Below are 14255 nucleotides of genomic sequence, written 5' to 3' on the forward strand. Positions count from 1 at the left end.
GTCAGACTCGCCTACGAGTGTTTGGGAGTCGCTGGTGGACGCGTGGGCCAACAGAAGCCTGCCACAGGGCCGGGGCACTGGCAGCAGCAGTCCTGGGAGGCGTGACAAGCTGGTGTAAGTCCTTTTGGAGGAGGCTGCCATTACCCCTTCCACAGATTGGCCCCAGGCCACACTACAGGGAGGGAACACAGCCCCACCCCAGCAGAAAATTGGGTTAAAGATTTATTGAGCTGGCCTTGCCAGAGCAAGACCCACTTTTCCCCCCAGCCAGTCCCTCCCATCAGGAAGCTTCCATAAGCCTCTTATCCTCATCCATCAGAGGGCAGACAGAATGAAAAGCACAATCACAGAAAACTAACCAAAATGATCATGTGGATCACAGCTTTGTGTAACAATGAAACTATGAGCCATGCCGTGTAGGGCCACCTAAGACGGATAAGTCATGGTGGAGTTTTGACAAAACGTGGTCCACTGGAGAAGGGAATGGCAAACCACTTCAGCACTCTTGCCTTGAGAATCCCATGAACAGTACAAAAAGGCAAAGAGATCCAACACTGAAAGATGAACCCCCTAGGTTGGTAAGTATCCAATATGCTACTGGAGAAGAACAGAGAAATGGTTCCAAAAAGAATGAAGAGATGGAGCCAAAGCAGAAACGATGCTCAGGTGTGGATGTGCATGGTAGTGAAAGTATAGTCTGATGCTGTAAAGAACAATATTGCATAGGAAGCTGGAATGTTAGGTTCATGAATCAAGGTAAACTGGAAGTTGTCAAACAGGAGATGGCAAGTGTGAACATTGACATTCTAGCAATCAGTGAACTAAAATGGATGGGAATGGGTGAATTTAATTCAGATGACCATTATATCTACTACTGTGGGCAAGAATCCCTTAGAAGAAATGGAGTAGCCTTCATAGTCAACAAAAGAGTCCAAAATTCAGTACTTGGGTGCAATCTCAAAAACGACAGAATGAACTCTGTTTGCTTCCAAGGCAAATCATTCAATATCACAGTAATCCAAGTCTGTGTCCCAACCACTAATGCTGAAGAAGCTGAAGTTAAATGGTTCTCTGAAGACATACAAGACCTTCTAGAACTACCACCAAAAAAAAAAAAAAAATACATCCTTTCATCATAGGGAACTGGAATACAAAGTAGGAAGTTAAGAGATACCAAAAAAATTAAATAAAAAGAGATACCTAGAGTAACAGGCAAGTTTGGTCTTGGAGTACAAAATGAACAGGGCAAAGGCTAATAGAGTTTTGCCAAGGGAATGCACTCATCATAGCAAACCCCCTCTTCCAACAACACAAGAGATAACTCTACATATGGACATCACCAGATAGTCAATACCAAAATCAGATTATTATATTCTTTGCAGCCGAAGTTGGAGAAGCTCTATATAGTCAGCAAAAATGAGACCAGGAGCTCACTGTGGCTCAGATCATGAACTCTTTATTGCAAAATTCAGACTTAAATTGAAGAAAGTAGGGAAAATCACTAGACCATTCAGGTATGACCTAAATCAAATCCCTTAATAATTATACAGTGGAAGTGACAAATAGATTCAAGGGATTAGATCTGACGGAGTACCTGAAGAACTATGGACGGAGCTTTATAACATTGTACAGGAGGCAGTGATCAAAACCATCCCCAAGAAAAAGAAATGCAAAAAGGCAAAATGTTTGTCTGAGGAGGGCTTAAAAAAAGTTAAAGGGGAAAGATATACTCATCTGAGTGCAGAGTTCCAAAGAATAGCAAGGAGAAATAAGAAAGCCTTCTTAAGTGAACAATGCAAAAAAATAGAGGAAAACAATAGGTTGGGAAAGACTAGAGATGTCTTCAAGAAAATTAGAGATACCTAGAGAACATTCAATGCAAAGACAGGCACAATAGAAGCAGAAGATATTAAAAAGAGGTGGCAAGAAAACACAGAAGAACTCTACAAAAAAGGACTTAATGACCTGGATCACCACAACGGTGTGGTCACTCACCTAGAGCCACACATCCTACAGTGTGAAGTCAAGCGGGCCTTAGGAAGCACTGAAAGAAGTGAAGTGAAAGTGAAAGTCACTCAGTCATGTCCAACTCTTTGCAACCCCATGGACTATAGGAATTCTCCAGGTCAGAATACTGGAATGGGTAGCCTTTCCTTTTTCCAGGGGATCTTCCCAGCCCAGGGATCAAACCCAGGTTTCCTGCTTTTCAGGCAGATTCTTTACCAGCTAAGCCACAAGGGAAGCCCAAGAATACTGGAGTGGGTAGCCTATCCCTTCTCCAGCGGATCTTCCTGACCCAGGATTCGACCCTGACCCAGAGGTCTCCTGCATTGCAGGTGGATTCTTTATCAACTAAGCTATCAGGGAAGCCCTAGGAAGCATTACTATGAACAAAGCATTACTAGCGGAGGTTATGGGATTACAGCTGAGCTATTTCAAATCCCAAAAGATGATGCTGTGAAAGTGCTGGACTCAATATGCCAGCAAATTTGGAAAACTCAGCAGTGGCCACAGGACTGGAAAAGGTCAGTTTTCATTCCAATCCAGAGATGTACAAAGCCAAAGAATGTTCAAACTACCACACAATTGCATTCATTTCACATGCTAGCAAGGTAATGCTCAAAATCCTTCAAGCTAGGTTTCAACAGTATGCAAGCCAAGAATTTCCAGATTTACAAGCTGTATTTTGAAAGGGCAAAGGAACCAGAGCCCAAAATGCCAGCATCCATGGGATCACAGGAAAAGCAAGGGAATTCCAGAAAAAAATCTACTTCTGCTTCATTGACTATGCTAAAGCCTTTGACAGTATAGATTACAACAAACTGTGGAAAATTCCTCAAGAGACGGAATACCAGACCACCTTACCTGCCTCCTGAGAAATCTGTGTGCAGGTCAAGAAGCAACAGTTAGAACCAGCCATGGAACAACAAACTAGTTCGAAATTGGGAAAGGAGTACATCAAGGCTATATACTGTCAACCTACTTATTTAACCTCTATGCATAGTACATCATGCGAAATGCCAGGCTGGATGAAGCTCAAGTTGGAATCAAGATTGCTGGGAGAAATACCAATAACCTCAGATATGCAAATGATACCACCCTTACGGCAGAAAGTGAAGAACTGAAAAGCTTCTTGATGAAAGGGAAAGAGGAGAGTGAAAAAGCTGGCTTAAAACTCAAAATTCAAACACCGAAGATCATGGTATTCAGTCTCATTACTTCATGACAAATAGACAGGGAAATAATGGAAATAGTAACAGACTTTCTTTTCTTGATCTCTTTTCTTGGACTCATCTTCTCCTGCCAGAGCACCAAAATCACAACTAGCTTTTGAACAACCATTGACAGGATGACACTGGAACCCACCAAAAAAGACACCCTACATCCAAGGACAAAGGAAAAGCCACAACAAAATGGCAGAAGGGGAACAATTGCAATAAAATCAAATCCTCTGCCTGCCAGGTGGTGACTCACTAACTGGAGAACAATAATATCAAAGAAGTTCTCACACTTGTGAAGGTTCTAGGCCCCATGTCAAGCTTCCTGGTCTGTGGATTTGGCCAAGAGACTGGGAATCCCCAGGGAATCTGACTTTGAAGGTCAGTGGGATTTGGTTACAGAGCTTTCATAGGACTGGGGGAAACAGACTCTTGGAGGGCACAAACAAAATCTTGCATGCACCAGGACCCAGGGGAAAGGAACAGTGACCCCACAGGAGACTGAGCCAGACCTACCTGTGAGTGTCTGAGGGTCTCCAGGAGAGGTGTGTGTGTTGGCAGGAGCCTGCTGAGGGGATGGGGGCACTGACAGCAACAGTCCCAGGAGCTGCGTCATGACATGAGCCCTCTTGGAGGTCACCAATAGCCCTACTACAGAAGCCTATAGACTCCAGGACTGTGTCATCTCAGGCCAGACAACTAACAGGGAGAGAGAACAGCTCCACCCATCAGCAGACAACTGGATTAAAGTTTTACTGAGTATGCTCCTGCCCACCAGAGCAAGAACCAGTTTCCCCAGCAAGTCCTCCCATCAGGAAGCTTGCACAAGCCTCTTATCTTCAGAAGGCTGACAGAAGAAATAAGAACTACAATCCCATCAGCCTCCAGAACTAATACCACAATCAAAGAAAGCTACCCAAAATGAAAAGAAATAGGATTATGTCCCAGATGAAGGAACACTTAAATTCCCAGAAAAACAACTAAATTAAATGGAGATAGGCAACCTTCCAGAAAAAGAATTCAGAATAATGATAGTGAATATGATTCAGGATCTCAGAAAAGAATGGAGGGCAAAGATTGAGAAGATGCAAGAAATGTTTACCAAGGACCTAGAAGAACTAAGAGACAGAGATGAACAATACACTAGAAGGAATCAATAGCAGGATAACAGAGAAAGAAGAATGTATAAGTGACCTGGAAGACAGAAGGTGGAAATCAATGCTGCAAAACAGAATATAGAAAAAAGAATGAAAAGAAATGAAGGCAACCTAACAGACCTCTGGGACAACATTAAATGCACCAACATTCACATTATAGGGGTCCCAGGAGAAGAAAGAGAGAAAGGACCCTGGAAAATACTTGAAGAGATAACAGCTGAAAACTTCCCCAACATGGGAAAGGAAATAGTCAATCATGTCCAGGAAGCAGGGAGTCACCAGGATAAATCCAATGAGGAATGCACCGAAACATGTGGCAATCAAACTGACAAAAATTAAAGACAAAGTTAAATTATTAAAGCAACAAGGGATAAAAGACAAATAACATACAAGGAAAAACACATAAGGTTATCAGCTGATTTCTCAACAGAAACTCTACAAGCCAGAAGAGAATGGCAGAATATATTCCAAGTGATGAAAGGGAAGAACCTACAACCAAGAATGCTCTACCCAGCAAGACTCTCATTCAGATTTTATGGAGAAATCAAAGGCTTTCCACACAAGCAAAAGTTGAGATTATTCAACCCCACTAAACCTGTTTTACAACAAATGCTAAAGGAACTTCTCTAAAGCAGGAAACATGAGAAGGAAAACTTCTACAAAAAATAAACCCAAAACAATTAACAAAATGGTAATAGCATCATACACATTGACAATTACTTTAAATGTAAATGGATTAAATGCACCAACCAAAAGACATACACCAACCAATAGACTGGCTGAGTGGATACAAAAAAAAGACCCATATGTATGTTGTCTACAAGAGACCCACCTCATGCCTAGGGACACTTACAGACTGAAAGTAAGGGGATGGGAGAAGGTATTTCACACAAATGGAAATCATAAGAAAGCTAGAGTAGCAATACTCATATCAGACAAAATAGACTTTAAAACAAAGACTGTTATAAGAGACAAAGAAAGACACTACATAATGATCAAGGGTTCAATCCAAGAAGAATATACAACAATTATAAATATATATGCACCCAACATAGGAGCACCTCAATATGTAAGGCAAATACTAACAAACAGAAAGGGAGAAATCAACAGTAGCACGATAACAGTGGGGAGCTTTAATACCCTACTTTCATCAATAGATCATCCAGACAGAAAATCAATAAGGAAACGCAGGCCTTAAATGACACTTTAGATGAACTGGACATAATTGACATTTATAGAGCATTCCATCCAAAAGCAGAAGACTACCCATTTTTCTAAAGTGCACATGGTCATGTGTAGCCCACACATGACCACATGCTGGGCTACGATATGAGCCTTGGTCAATTTAAGAAAACTGAAATATCAAGCCTCTTTTCTAATTATAATGCTATGAGATTAGAAGGAAAAAACTACAAGGAAAAAATTCTAAGAAACAAAAACATGTAGCGGCTAAACAACATGCAACTAAACAACCATTAGATAACTGAAGAAATCAAAGAAAAAATTAAAAAACTAACTAGAGACAAATGAAAAGGAAAGCACAAAGATAAAAAACTTATGGGATGCAGCAAAAGCAGTTCTATGAGGGAAGTTTATAGCAATACAGTCTTACCTCAAGAAACAAGAAAAATCTCAAATAAACAACCTAAACTTACACCTAATACAACTAGAGAAAGAAGAACAAACTAAACCTAAAGTTAGTTGAAGGAAAGAAAGTGTAAAGATCAGAGCAGAAATAAATGAAATAGAAACAAAGAACACAATTGAAAAGATCAATGAAACTAAAAGCTTGTTCTTTGAAAAGATAAACAAGACTGATAAATCATTAGCCAGACTCATCAAGGAAAAAAAGGGAGAGGACTCAAATCAGTATAATTAGAAATAGAAAAGATGTTACAACTGACTCCATAGAAATACAAAGAATCATAAGACTACTATGAACAACTTATACCAATAAAATGGTATTTTTATTGGAATTACTGGAAGACATGCACAATTACCTAGAAAGGTATACTCTCAGTAAATGAACCAGGAAGAAACAGAAGATACAAATAAACCAATCACAAGCACTGAAATTGAAACTGTGATTAAAAACCTCCCAACAAACAAAAGTCCAGGACCTGATGGCTTTACAGGTGAATTTTATCAAACATTTAGAAAAGGGTTAACACCTATCCTTCTGAAACTATTCCAGAAAGTTGCAGAGGAAGGAACACTTAACCAATTCATTTCATGAGGCCACCATCTGATACCAAAACCAGACAAAGATACCACAAAAAAAAAAGAAAAAGAAAATTACAGGCTAATATCACTAATGACCACAGATGCAAAAATCTTCAACAAAATACTAGCAATCCGTATCCAACAATACATTAAAAAGATCATACACCATGATCAAGTAGGATTCATCCCCGGGGTTGCAAGGATTTTTCAACATCCACAAATCAATCAATATGATACACCATATTCAACAAATTGAAGAATAAAAACCATATGATCATCTCAATAGATGCAGAAAAGGCTTTTGACAAAATTCAGCACCAATTTATGAAAAAACTCTCCAGAAAGTGGGAATAGAGGGTACATACCTCAACATAATAAAGGCCATATATGAAAAACCTAGAACTAGCACCATGTTCAATGGTGAAAAGCTAAAAGCATTCCCTCTAAAATCAGGAACAAGACAAGGATGTCCACTCTCACCATTTTTATTCAACATAGTTTTGGAAGTCCTAGCTACAGCAGAGAAGTAGTAAAGGGAATCCAAATTGGAAAAGATGTTTAATTGCCACTATTTGCAGATGACATGATACTATACATAGAAGATCCTAAAGACATTACCATAAAATTACTAGAGTTCACCAACAAATTTGGTAAAGTTGCAGGTCACAAAATTAATACACAGAAATCAGTTGCATTTCTATACACTAACAATGAAAGATTAGAAAGAGAAATTCAAGAAGCAATTCCATTTACCATTGCATCAAAACAAATAAAATACCTAGGAATAAGCCTACTTAAGGAGATAGAAAACCTGTACTCCAAAAACTATAAGATGCTGATGAAAGAAATCAAAGAAAACATAAACAGATGGAAAGCTACACCATGTTCATGGATTGGAAGAATCAATATTCCCAAAATGACTATACTACCCAAGGCAATCTACAGATGCAACACAATCCCTATCAAATTACCAATGGCATTTTTCACAGAACTAGAACAAAAAAATCTCAAAATCTGTATGGAGACACAAAAGACCCCAAAGAGCCAAAGCAATCTTGAAAAAGAAAAATGGAACTGAAGGAATCAGGCTCTTGGACTTCAGACTATACTACAGAGCTACAGTCATCAAAACAGTATGGTACTGGCACAAAAATAGAAATATAGATCAATGGAACAGGATAGAAAACCCAGAAATAAGTCCATGCACCTACAGTCAGTTAATCTATGACAAAGGAAGCAAGACTCCACAATGTTGGAAAGACAGTCTCTTCAACAAATGGCGCTGGGAAAACTGGACAGTCACATGTAAAACAATGAAATTAGATCATTCCTTAACTGCATGCATAAAAATAAGCTCAAAATGGATTAAAGACCTAAATGTTAGACCAGACACTATAAAACTCTCAGAGGAAAACACAGGCAGAACACTCTTTGACATAAATCACAGCAAAATCTTTTTTAATTCATCTCCCAGAATAGTGGAAATAAAAGCAAAAATAAACAAATGGGACCTACTTAAACTCACAAGCTTTTGCACAACAAAGGAAACAATAAACAAAAACACAACCAACAGATAGGGAGAAAATATTTACAAATGATGTGACTGATAAGGGATTAGTCTCCAAAATTTACAAACAGCCTATGCCACTTAATAGTATCAAAACAAACAACCCATTCAAACAATGGGCAGAAGACCTGAATAGATACTTCGCTAAAGAGAACATACAGATGGCCAATAGGCACATGAAAAGATGTTCAAAATCGCTAGTTATCAGAGAAATGGAAATCAAAACTACAATGAGATATCACCTCACACCAGTCAGAATGGCTATCATCAAAAAATCTACAAACAACAAACGCTGAAGAGGGTGTGGAGAGAAGGGAACCCTCCTGCACTGTTGGTGAGAATGTAAATTGGAGAACAGTAAGTATGGAGGTTCCCTAAAAAACTTAAAATAGAGCTACCATATGACCCTGCAATCCCACTCCTGGCACATATATCAAGAGAAAAACATGGCCCCAAAAGATACATGTACCCCAATGTTCATTGCAGCACTGTTTACAATGGTCAAAACATGGAAACAACCTAAATGTCCATTGACAAAGGAATGGATAAAGAAGATGTGGTATATATCATATACAATGGAATATTACTCAGACATTAAAAAGAATGAAATAAGGCCATTTGCAGCAACATGGATGGACCTAGAGAGTGTCATACTGAGTGAAGTAAGTCAGACAGAGAAGGAGAAATATCATATGACATTCCTTATACGTGGAACCTAAAAAGAAATGATACAAATGAACTTACAAAACAGAAAGAGACTCACAGACTTAGAAAACCAACTCATGGGTGCTGGGGGAAAGGATAGTTAAGGACTTTGGGAAGGTCATGTACACACTGCTATATTTAAAATGGATAACTAACAAAAAGTCTATTGTACAGCACATGGAACTCTGCTCAATGTTATGTGGCAGCCTGGATGGGAGGGGGTTCTGAGACAGAATGTATACATGTATATGTATAGCTAAGTCCCTTCACTGGTCACCTGAATCTATCGCATCATTAATTGGCTATACCCCAATACAAAATGTTTTTGGTGTTAAAAAATAAAAGTAAAGAGCAAAAAAGAAAAGTGACAAACACATAAAAAAATTATTTCTACAATTATACTATACCACAAACATGACTATCAAAGAACATAATCTGAATTAATACCACAGTCCATAGCTTATTAATTAGTCTATAAGCTTTTTTGTCTTAATTTGATGACAGTAGCCTTAACTTCTCACTAATTTTTTTCTCTAACTCCTTAATCAGCATCATTAATTTTAACAATATGACTCATGATTAACATTAATAGCCAACCAATTTCACCTACTCAAAGAATCATTAGCTTGAAACAATATTTACTGTACTAATTATATTAGAAATATTCCTAATTATAAAATTCACAGCCACAGAATTAATCTCATTTTATACTTTATTTGAAGCATCACTAATTTCAACACTTATTGTCATTACCCAATGGGGTAATCAAACAGAACATCTTAAAGTAGAACCTTCTCATTTTATACCCTCGTAGGAGTTCTACTCTTAGTAGCACTAGTATATATCCAAATCATCTCAGGTTTGGAACTTCCCTGGAAAGTCCAGTGGTTAAGCCTCCATGCTTCCACTACAAGGGGCATAAGGGAACTAAAGATCCTGCCTAGGATTCTGCATGCTGCACTGCATGGCCAAAACAAACAAACAAAAACTGTCACAGGCTCCCTAAATTTTCTAATACTTCAGTATTGAACACAAGCAACATCCAACTCCTGATTCAACATTTTCACATGACTAGCATGTATGATAGCCTTTACAGTAAAAAATATTCCTCTACAGCCTTCACTTTTGATTACCTAAAGCACAGGTAGAAACCCCTGTTGCAGGATCCATAGTCCCAGCAGCTGAACCAGTAAGATTCTGAGGCTGTGGTATATTGTGAATCACAGCAATTCTAAACACATTAACAGATTTCATAACATACCCCTTTTTCATACTCTCCTTAGGAGGAATAACCATAACTAGTTCAATTTGTTTACGCCAAACAGACCTGAAGACACTGATTGCATATTCTTCTGTCAGTCACACAGCACTTGTTATTGTTCAGTTCAGTTGCTCAGTCATGTCCGACTCTTTGTGACCCCATGGACTGCAGCACACCAGGCTTCCCTGTCCATCACCAACTCCCGGAGCTTACTCAAACTTATGTCATGTCAGTGATGCCATCTAATCATCTCATCCTCTGTCATCCCCTCCTCCTCCTGCCTTCAATCTTTCCCAGCATCAGCAGCTTTTCCAGTGAGTTAGTTTTTCCCATCAGGTGGCCAAAGTAATGGAGTTTCAGCTTCAGCATCAGCCTTACAATGAATATTCAGGACTGATTTTCTTTAGGATTGACTGGTTGGATCTCCTTGCAGTCCAAGGGACTCTCAAGAGTCTTCTCCAACACCACAGTTCAAAAGCATCAATTCTTTGGTGCTCAGGTTTCTTTATAGTCCAACTCTCACATCCATAAATGACTACTGGAAAATCCATAGCTTTGACTAGATGGACCTTTGTTGGCAAAGTAATGTCTCTACTTTTTAATATGCTATCTAGGTTGGCCACAGCTTTTCCTTTTTTTTTTATATTGTAGTGGTCTTTGTCATACATTGACATGAATCAGCCATGGATTTACATGTATTCCCCATCCCGATCCCCTCTCCCACCTCCCTCTCCACCAGATTCCTCTGGGTCTTCCCAGTGCACCAGGCCCGAGCACTTGTCTCATGCATAGCTTTTCTTCCAAGGGGCAAGCGTCTTTTAATTTCATGGCTGCAGTCACCATCTGCAGTGATTTTGGAGTCCCCCAAAATAGTCTTTCACTGTTTCCATTGTTTCCCCATCTATTTGCCATGAAGTGATGGGACCGGGTGCCATGATCTTTGTTTTTTGAAAGTTGAGTTTTAAGCCAGCTTTTTCACTCTCCTCTTTCACTTAACACCTTAAAGGTTATATAGGAGCCACAAATCTAATAACTGCCCACAGCCTCACATCACCCATATTATTCTGCCTAGACAATTAAAATTATGAAAGAATTCAGTCAAACAATAATTCTAGTATGAGGTCTACAAACATTCTTCCCATTAATACATGATGACTACTAGCAAGTTTAACAAAACTAGCTCTAACCACCAACTATCATCCTAACTGGAGAACTATTTGTGGTAGTATCATCCTTCTCATGATCAAATATCATGGTTATCTTAATAGGAATTAACACAGTACAATAATTACTGCCTTATCTTCCTACACATATTAACTGTAACACAATGAGGCAAATAAACATACCATATCAGTAATATTAAACCATCATTTGTACAAGAAAATGCCTCATAACCTCTCACATTTTACCTCTCTTACTCCTATCATTAAACCCTTGAATCATTTTAGGGTTCTTATATTGTAAATATAGTTTTTTTAAAAAAACATTAGATTGTGAATCTAGTAACAGGAGGCTGCTGCTGCTGCTGCTAAGTTGCTTCAGTCGTGTCTGACTCTGTGTGACCCCATAGACAGCAGCCCACCATGCTCCACCATCCCTGGGATTCTCCAGGCAAGAACACTGGAGTGGGTTGCCATTTCCTTCTCCAAACTAAACCTTCTTATTTACCAAAAAGGTATGCAAGAACTTATAATTCATGCTACACCATATAATAGCATGGCTTTTTCAAACTGGATAGTAATTATCCCATTGGTCTTAGAAACCAAAAAATTGGTGCAACTACAAATAAACTAAACTTATTTACCTCTTTCACACTACATATTTATACTATCAATTATAATAACAAACACCAACATCTACAAAAGTAATATATATCCATCCTATGTAAAAACCACTATGCTTCTATCACCAGCTTAATTCCAACAATAATATTTATTCATATATGTCAAGAGATAATTATCTCAATCTGAGCCCTTAAATCATCACTTAGCTTCAAATTAGGCTATTTCTCAATAACATTTGCTCCAGTAGAATTATTTCTCACATGATCAGTTATAGAATTTTCAATATGATATTTAAATACTACTTTTTCTTATCACAATACTAATTCTTGTCACTGAAAACAATCTTTCACAACTTTTCATTGGATGAAAAGGAGTCAGAATTATATCTTTCCTGCTTATCAGGTGATGATATGGATGAGCAGATGCAAATATAGCTGCTCTTCAAACAATTTTATATAATCACACTGGAGACATTGGATTATATCAGTAGTATAATTTCTATTTCACTTAAACCCATGAGACATATAACAAATCTTGATGCTTAACCTAAATCACTCAAACCTACCTCTAATAGGACTTGTGTTGGCTGCAACTGGAAAATCCACCCAATTTGGCCTCCATTCATGACTTCCCTCAGCAACAGAAGTCGCTACTCCCATTTTAGCCCTACTCCACTCAAGCACAGTAGTTGTAGCAGGTATTTTCCTACTTAATACACTTTTACCCTTTAACAGAATAATAAATTTATCCAAACAACATTATATTTGGATAAATATCACTACATTATTTACAGCAACATGTGCTCTTACCCAAAATGACATTAAAAAAATTGTTGCCTTCTCTACTTCAAGCCAATTAGGCCTTATAATCATTAATAATCAATATTAACCAATCTTATCTAGCGTATCTTCATATTTGCACACACTCCTTTTTAAAGGCCATACTGTTTATATGGTCTGGATCTATTATTAATAGCCCAAATGATGAACAAGACATTTGAAAGTTAGGAGGTTTATTTAAAGCAATGCCTTGTACCACAACAATCCTCACTACCAGAAGTCTCTCACTGTTGGGAATACCGTTCCTCACAGGCTTCTAAAGACCTAAATTATCAATACTGCTAATACATCGTATACCAACACCTGAGCCCAAGTCTCATCACATGAAAGCTTACAGCTCTCTTACAGCTTACAGCAGTCTATAGCACCCACATTATTTTCTTTACACCATTAGGACAATTCATTAACTTTAATTAATGAAAACAACCCACTCCCAATCAATTCTATTAAATGTTTACTGGTGGGAAGTATTTTCACTGGATTCATTACTTCCAACAATATTCCCCTAACAACAATCCTACAAATAACTACACCTTATTACTCGAAACTAACTTCCCTTGCTGTGACCATCCTAGGTTTTACTCTGGCATTCGAAATCAATTTCACTAAACAAAACTCGAAATTTAAATACCTTCAAAGTTTTCAAATTTTCCAGCTTCTTAGGATATTTTCTCATTATTATACATCACTTCCCACCATACTTAAATTTATCAACAAGCCAGAAATCAGCATCATCCCTCCTAGATTTAGTCTGACTAGAAAGAATCCTACAAAAACTACTTCCTTGATTCAAATAAAATTCTCTACACTAGTGTCAGACCAAAAAGATCTAATCGAAGTATATTTTCTTTCATTCCTCATTACACTCACCCTAAGCATAATCTATTTAATTACCACGAGTAACCTATGGTTTTTCCAGTAGTCACATATGGAGGTGAGAGTTGGACCATAAAGAAAACTGAGTGCCAAAGAATTGATGCTTTTGAACTGTGGCATTGAAGAAGACTCTTGAGAGTCCCTTGGACTGCAAAGAGATCAAACCAGTCAGTCCTAAAGGAAATCAGTCCTGAATATTCAGTGGAAGGACTGATGCTAAAGCTGCAATACTTCGGTCACTTGATGCAAAGAGCCAACTCATTGGAAAAGACCTTGATGCTGGGAAAGATTGAGGGAAGGAGGAGAAGGGGATGACAGAGGATGAGATGGTTGGATGGCATCACCGACTTGATGGACATGAGTTTGAGTAAGCTCCAGGAGTTGGTGATGGACAGGCAAGCCTGGCTTGCTGTAGTCCATGGGGTCACAAAGTGTCAGACACGACTGAGCAACTGAACTGAACCTTTATAATAACCACAACACCAATAAGCAATGATACACCAGTAACAATTACCAATCAAGTATCAGAGCTGCACAACACCCCAATTCCTATGCCTCTTCATCAAAATACTCAGAATCACCTGTATCATAAATAACCCAATCATTTAGCCCATTAAACTTAAAC

At 38.3% G+C, this 14255-nt stretch overlaps 1 protein-coding gene across 1 annotated transcript in view; it reads right to left on the reverse strand.

Moving 5' to 3' along the window:
- The window catches only part of NID2 (nidogen 2), an 85018-nt gene that overhangs the window by 24710 nt on the left and 46053 nt on the right, over positions 1 to 14255 (reverse strand). The gene's annotated exons all lie outside the window — the stretch shown is intronic.

The sequence above is a fragment of the Odocoileus virginianus genome, chromosome 6, assembly GCF_023699985.2.
Source record: "Odocoileus virginianus isolate 20LAN1187 ecotype Illinois chromosome 6, Ovbor_1.2, whole genome shotgun sequence".
NCBI lineage: Eukaryota > Metazoa > Chordata > Mammalia > Artiodactyla > Cervidae > Odocoileus > Odocoileus virginianus.